The following is a 6,062-nucleotide window of genomic DNA, read 5'->3' as shown; positions in this document are numbered from 1 at the left end:
AAATTTTCAAGAAATGTTATCTACCATTTTTGACGAAAATGTCTATAAATTTAATTACATGTGAACTAAAAATATTTCATTGGGTAATTTTTTACCAACAATTATTAACTATAGGAATTGTCAGTAAGAAATTGCTATCCACTTTCAAGTTCATTTTTCGTAAAAAAATATTTTCTCATACAAAAAAATCTTATAGTAAATTGCACTTATTATTTAGAAAATACTTTACATTTCACAAGTAGTTTTATAGCATGACAAACGAATTTTTAACTACCAGTTAAGAAAATTTTTAAGGAAATTTCCATCGTATTTTGTAGGCTATGAACTAAACGATTGCTACTTAAAATTTGTAAAATTTCCTTTCGAGTAGTTAATTTTTGTTAAAGATACGAAAAATGAACTAAAATTCTGGAAAATTCTTGTAATAAATTATTGTAAAAATCTTCTAAAATTTACGAGACACTTTTTTTCTGTGTGGATATGTACCCCTTAATTTTCTTAAATATGCAACTGCGGTTTATCTCCCAGACCTATATGTTACCCCACAAATGCTTATGATAACTAATTCTGTAATGGTGGTTTAGGGTATGATATAGTCGGCTCCGCCCGACTTTCTACTTTACTTACTTGTTGTTCTTTGTAATTGCATAGAAATAAAGCTTTCTCAAATACCTTTCTAACGATGGGTGATATCTACACCCGTGCTTAGCCAAATGCGCCAAAAACTTGCGCTAAACGTCAGTAACTCGGGTAAAATAATGCATTTCTGCAAATGTGCCGTTATATGGGGGCTATACCCAAATCTGAACCGATTTAAATCAAACTTGACACTCGTCAAGTAGTATATAATATCAAATATACTTCTTGTGCAAAATTTTAAGCAAATCAGAGAAAAAATCTGGCTTCTAGAGCCATATATGTGCATATCGGGTGTAAGATATATATGGAGGCTATATCTAAATCTGAACCGATTTCAACCGAACTCGGCATGCGTAGCTAGAATGTTATTTCTGGTACCTGTGCAAAATTTCCTTAGAATGAAAATTTAGATTCCGGTGCCCATTTAAGTGTATATCGGACAATAAATATATATGGGAGTATCTAACCGAACCGATTTCCACCAAATTTGGCCGACGACTGTACTACTAATTAGACTCCTCGTGCAAAATTTCAAGCAAATCTAAACAAAACTTTGGCTTCTGAGGCAATATAAAATATTGGCAAAATCAGGTGTTGTTGCAGAAGCCAAAGTTTTGCAAAAAAATAAATTGTAGGTACCATATCTTGCAAACGGTAAAAGATAATTGCACACGCACGCAAACTTTTTTGTAGATCTGTCCAGCAAAGAATAAATCATCGAAATCGGTTAAAAATTGCGGAGTTTACAGCTAAAACAAAATGTCATACCCCCGAGGTGACCAACTTCCAACGCCTACAGGTCAGCTCGTGGACCCACTAGGGACCCACAAATTGGCAAACTTGGAGGAAAAGAAGACTTCAGCTTTCACATACAGAAAAAGTTATATTGATATCTTTATCCGTTCAAAAGTTACAGAATTATTTCCAAAAAAAGCGATTTGGAACCACTGTGCGCTGGGGCACAATGTTTTCTTATGTTGAATTTTATAATTGCATAAATATTAATAATAATAATAAAAAAACCGATATGAAGTTTTCAATACACCCCCATCCTATGGTAGGGGGTATAAAAATTAAATCAAACCCAATAGTATGAGTGTTTTTGTTTGTTTTGGAGGAGGTTAGACCCCCAGAAAATTTTTTGAAAATCTATTTACGACTTTGCATTGTGGTGGCAGTTGCCGATGGCAACATATGTTTTTATTTCTTAACATTGTCTTCTAAATTGTAAGTTAGTTTCTTTATTATAAGATGAATTAAAAAATTTTGTGATATTTTCCCGAATAAATTTTTTTATATAAGTTTTATGATTTTCAATGCATTATAACGCTTGTCTGAAACATTTGACATCGAATATTTTCAAAAATTATTAAAATATTAAAGTTTTCTAGAATGGATTTTGCATTTTTGCGGAAAATTTTGAAAAATTATACCATTTTATAAACTCTTATACTACGTTCGCACTAGACACGAAATCCTCGTAAACGAGGATTTTGGCCGAAATCCTCCTAGATCTCAGTAGATTTGCAATAGGCAAATATCAGCTGGCTCGTAGAGGATTTCAACAAAATCTCTTTCAAAATCCCCTATACTGCCTTGTACAACTGTGGTTTTAGTACTAAAAATGCGCTTTTTGCAACCCTGCCCCAATTTTCCTTGTAGATGAATGTGTGTGTGCGTGTACACATACGGGTTTGTGTTTGTATTGATATATTTACAAACAGCTGTTAAATCCTCAAATCTACAAAATCTCGTTATTTTGCCAGTTCGAACACTTGAGTTTTTAAAGAGATTTTGGTTCTATTTAGAATTTCTATTTAGAATTTCGAGATTTCGTGTCTAGTGCGAACGTAGTATTACTATTTTTTTTAACCTATTAAAATAAAAATTCCCATTAAAAATACGAAAGAAACGAATTAAAAAAAATTGAATTAAAGCAACTTCGTGCGTAGTTAAAATAATTAACTTCTTTGTGGGGACATTTTTGGAAGTGCTTTTAAAGTTGTGCCTTTAGAACAACACCCAAATTTATTTGCTAAGAAAAAGTGTGGAACTACTTTTAGTTGCTTTTTATAAATTAATTATCTAGTTATGTTGAAGTCTAATTTTTTATTCATTTTTATAAAATAAAACATTTATTTAACCTATAACTTCAGTTTGTTAAGTTTTTGCTAGTTTTTTTAGGTATGTTAATGGTTATGCAAACAATAAAAGATAAATACACATCGCAAGCGGACTTTTTGTAGAGCTTTACAAGTTCTGCCAAAAATCATCGAAATCGGTCCAATATATATATATATATATATATATATATATATATATATACACCGAAAAAAAAGTTTACTATTGTTTACGAAAAATGAACTAACCCATAGTAAGAATGACCATGATTTGGCGCCAAAGATTTTTTTCATCTAGATAAGTTCATGATTTTCTTATAAATAAGATTATGTATTGCATCGTATTTTAGTTCATTCTTACTACGCTGAGGGAAGAATGTACTTACACTCATTCAAAATATTCCTGCTATCCGGAAAAATGAACAAGTTTTTGGGAATCCTATATTTAGAAATTGGTTTCAAATAAACTATTTATCAGTATAATTTTCAAAGAAGTAAATAAATTGAGGAATTAAAGGTACAACAAGCCTGTATACAACTAAGAAATTTTTCGTACAATATAAGACAATTTTTCATAACTACCAGTATTTTATTTCAAAAAATTATTATTATATTACATAAAACTATGGCTTATGATATACAATAAAAGAAATGTTTTTATTTGTACGCTGTATGTTGTTACTTTTCGGTAGTTAGTAATTGCTTCTTCAAAAGAGTAATATTCTATGTTAGTAGAATGAAACTAATTAATATCAATTTCCATTTTCTATCCATATGAAAGATATATGCCATAAGTTGCTATTTTCATTTCATTTTTGTCCAATTTCACCGATTTCGCTAGTTTTTGTTGTGTGGATTTGCGTCATAAGCCTCTGAAGTTAAAAAGGTATATGAAATATAAAAATATTATCAAATTCTATGGTATTTTGATCTTTAACTTACAAGAGAATTTTCTTAGAGCCAATAGGGATATCAGCTTAGATAGCATTAAACAGTAAGAAGATTCCAAAAAATACCATTAGATTTGCTGTCATCCTGCAAATGAAAATTATTTTTAATAAATAGAAATTTTGGCTTTATTACAAATGGACGAAAAACTTACCACATTGAAAAAAATCATCCAATTACTACATTAGTGGAATCATATCCATGCACAAATGGGACATTTTTGAAATCCTTCTCAGAATATAAATGAAATAAAAATATTATAAAATTAGATATAATTTCCACTTGTCAATATAGCATTTAGTATTTATGGTGGATATTAAGTTCGAGGTTAGTGGCTAAAATCCCAATTTTTCATGATTAGTTTTCTTTAGAAATACATGGGAACAAAATTGTGTTCATTTAAAATTTATATCAAATTTTTAGTAATTTGAGGTTGCTGAATCCAAATTTACACTTGTTTTTTAAGAGCTAGACTTTTTGAGATATACGGTTATGTTCAAAATTAAGGCACTTCCGCTATATATATTGGAATAACTTGAAAACAATTCATCATATTAAATTAAAAAACAGCGTTCTACATAAGCTTAAAAACGATTTTCTGTTCTTAATCGTGTAATCCATTTAAAGAATATAAACTTTATAAAAAACTTGTTTCGAGCTATTCTCCATCAAGTTATATTTAAATTTGCATCGAAGGCGTATAATTTTATACTTTTCTTACTGATTTATTTCTGATTTTAGCACCTAAACTCGAACTTAGTACACACCTTAAGGACTCGCTATAACATAAAAATATAGACTCAAAAAATTGTACTGTGATCCAGATGTAGAGTAAATATAGATCATTTTATTACCACTCATTATGAATATTTTTATGTAAACCAATTTAAAACCGCACTAATTTTAAATTATTAATAGAAATATACAGTTTCTTAATATGTGATTTATTTTAGAGTTATTTATTTTTTATCAATATAAAGTGTTTTTGTTTTCTCTAACATCACACCATTCACTTATCAGTTTCTAAAATGTTACGAAATAAATGTATTTTTATTAATAAACACAAATACCGCACGCAAGCGCACCACGTGTGCGCTTCATAAATGCATCAACAGAACTGAATGCACTAATAAAACTCAAAGACACAAATAGTCATAAAGGACACATATGTAAAGAAAAACAACTCCACACACACACATGATCCCTTTCTGATCTCGCTATTGCAACAAAACAACTATCACCACAAAAGATACCAACAACACACATTCCATAACATCATCGCAATAACAAACACAAACAAAAAAAAAAAAAGATGATGCAATAATTTCATAATTTCTTCTCACTTCAATTTCCAGTATCACGTTTATTGATTAGTTGGTATTCTATTTATAGGATAAGGTAAAATATATTCAAAATTTACGAGGAATCCATAAAAAATTATATACACCCGTCAAGGATTAAATTAACTACTTTTTATTCTACTTTATCTAAAATTTTCAATGTGAGGAAATATACTCCAACTTATAGTAAAAACCGAAATAAGCTGTAGGAAGCCGCCATACGAATCGGTACTGTGGTTAAGTTAATTTTTACTACAAAATTTTTTTTCCATACAAAAATTTTTCTTAGTAAATTGTCCACATTTCGTAGTAAGATTTTTATATTGCCTATGTCTTTTTATAATACAATCAACGATGCATTAACTATTGTATTGGAAATTTATTTAAGGAAAAATCCGTCCCATTTCGTAGTTAGTGAACTAAAAAACATTTACTGAATTTTTATAAGTTTTCCTTTAGCTAAGTTAATTTTCGCAGTGGTTACGAAAAATGAACTATATTACAGTAAATTTTTTGAACTATGTGGAAGTTAAACTGGTCCTAAAATTAACAAGACACCTTTTTTTCTGTGTATATATATATATATATATATATATATATATATATATATATATATATATATATATATATATATATATATATATATATATATATATATATATATATATATATATATATATATATATATATATATATATATATATATATATATATATATATATATATATATATATATATATATATATATATATATATATATATATATATATATACATTCATAAAGAACTTAACTCATTATATACATATTGTCATTAGCGTAGCTAGACAATTTTCCTAGCTAAAAATTTATAGACTGAACTTATAGGTTCAATTAATCTTTTATTTCATAAAATTGAATAAAAAATTGGGCATCAAAATAACTCGACAATTAATTTATAATAAAGCAACTAAAAGTAGTTCCACGCTTTTCCCAGCAAGAAAATTGTGAGTTGTTCTAAAGGCACAACTTTAAAAG

General features: G+C 28.3%; 1 long non-coding RNA gene across 1 annotated transcript; it reads right to left on the bottom strand.

The window, feature by feature from the left end:
• Window positions 1-3,327: 3,327 nt before the first annotated feature.
• Window positions 3,328-4,796, bottom strand: LOC142227684 (uncharacterized). Its single transcript, XR_012719975.1, has 4 exons — window positions 4,562-4,796; window positions 3,862-3,935; window positions 3,702-3,794; window positions 3,328-3,631 (listed from the first exon to the last, which is right to left on the bottom strand). It is a non-coding gene; the product is annotated as an uncharacterized LOC142227684 (long non-coding RNA).
• Between the last annotated feature and the right edge of the window lie 1,266 nt (window positions 4,797-6,062).

Source organism: Haematobia irritans, chromosome 2, assembly GCF_050003625.1.
Source record: "Haematobia irritans isolate KBUSLIRL chromosome 2, ASM5000362v1, whole genome shotgun sequence".
Taxonomy (NCBI): Eukaryota; Metazoa; Arthropoda; class Insecta; order Diptera; family Muscidae; genus Haematobia; species Haematobia irritans.
The sequence above is the reverse complement of the archived record's forward strand: the minus strand, read 5'-3'. Positions and strand labels throughout refer to the sequence as shown.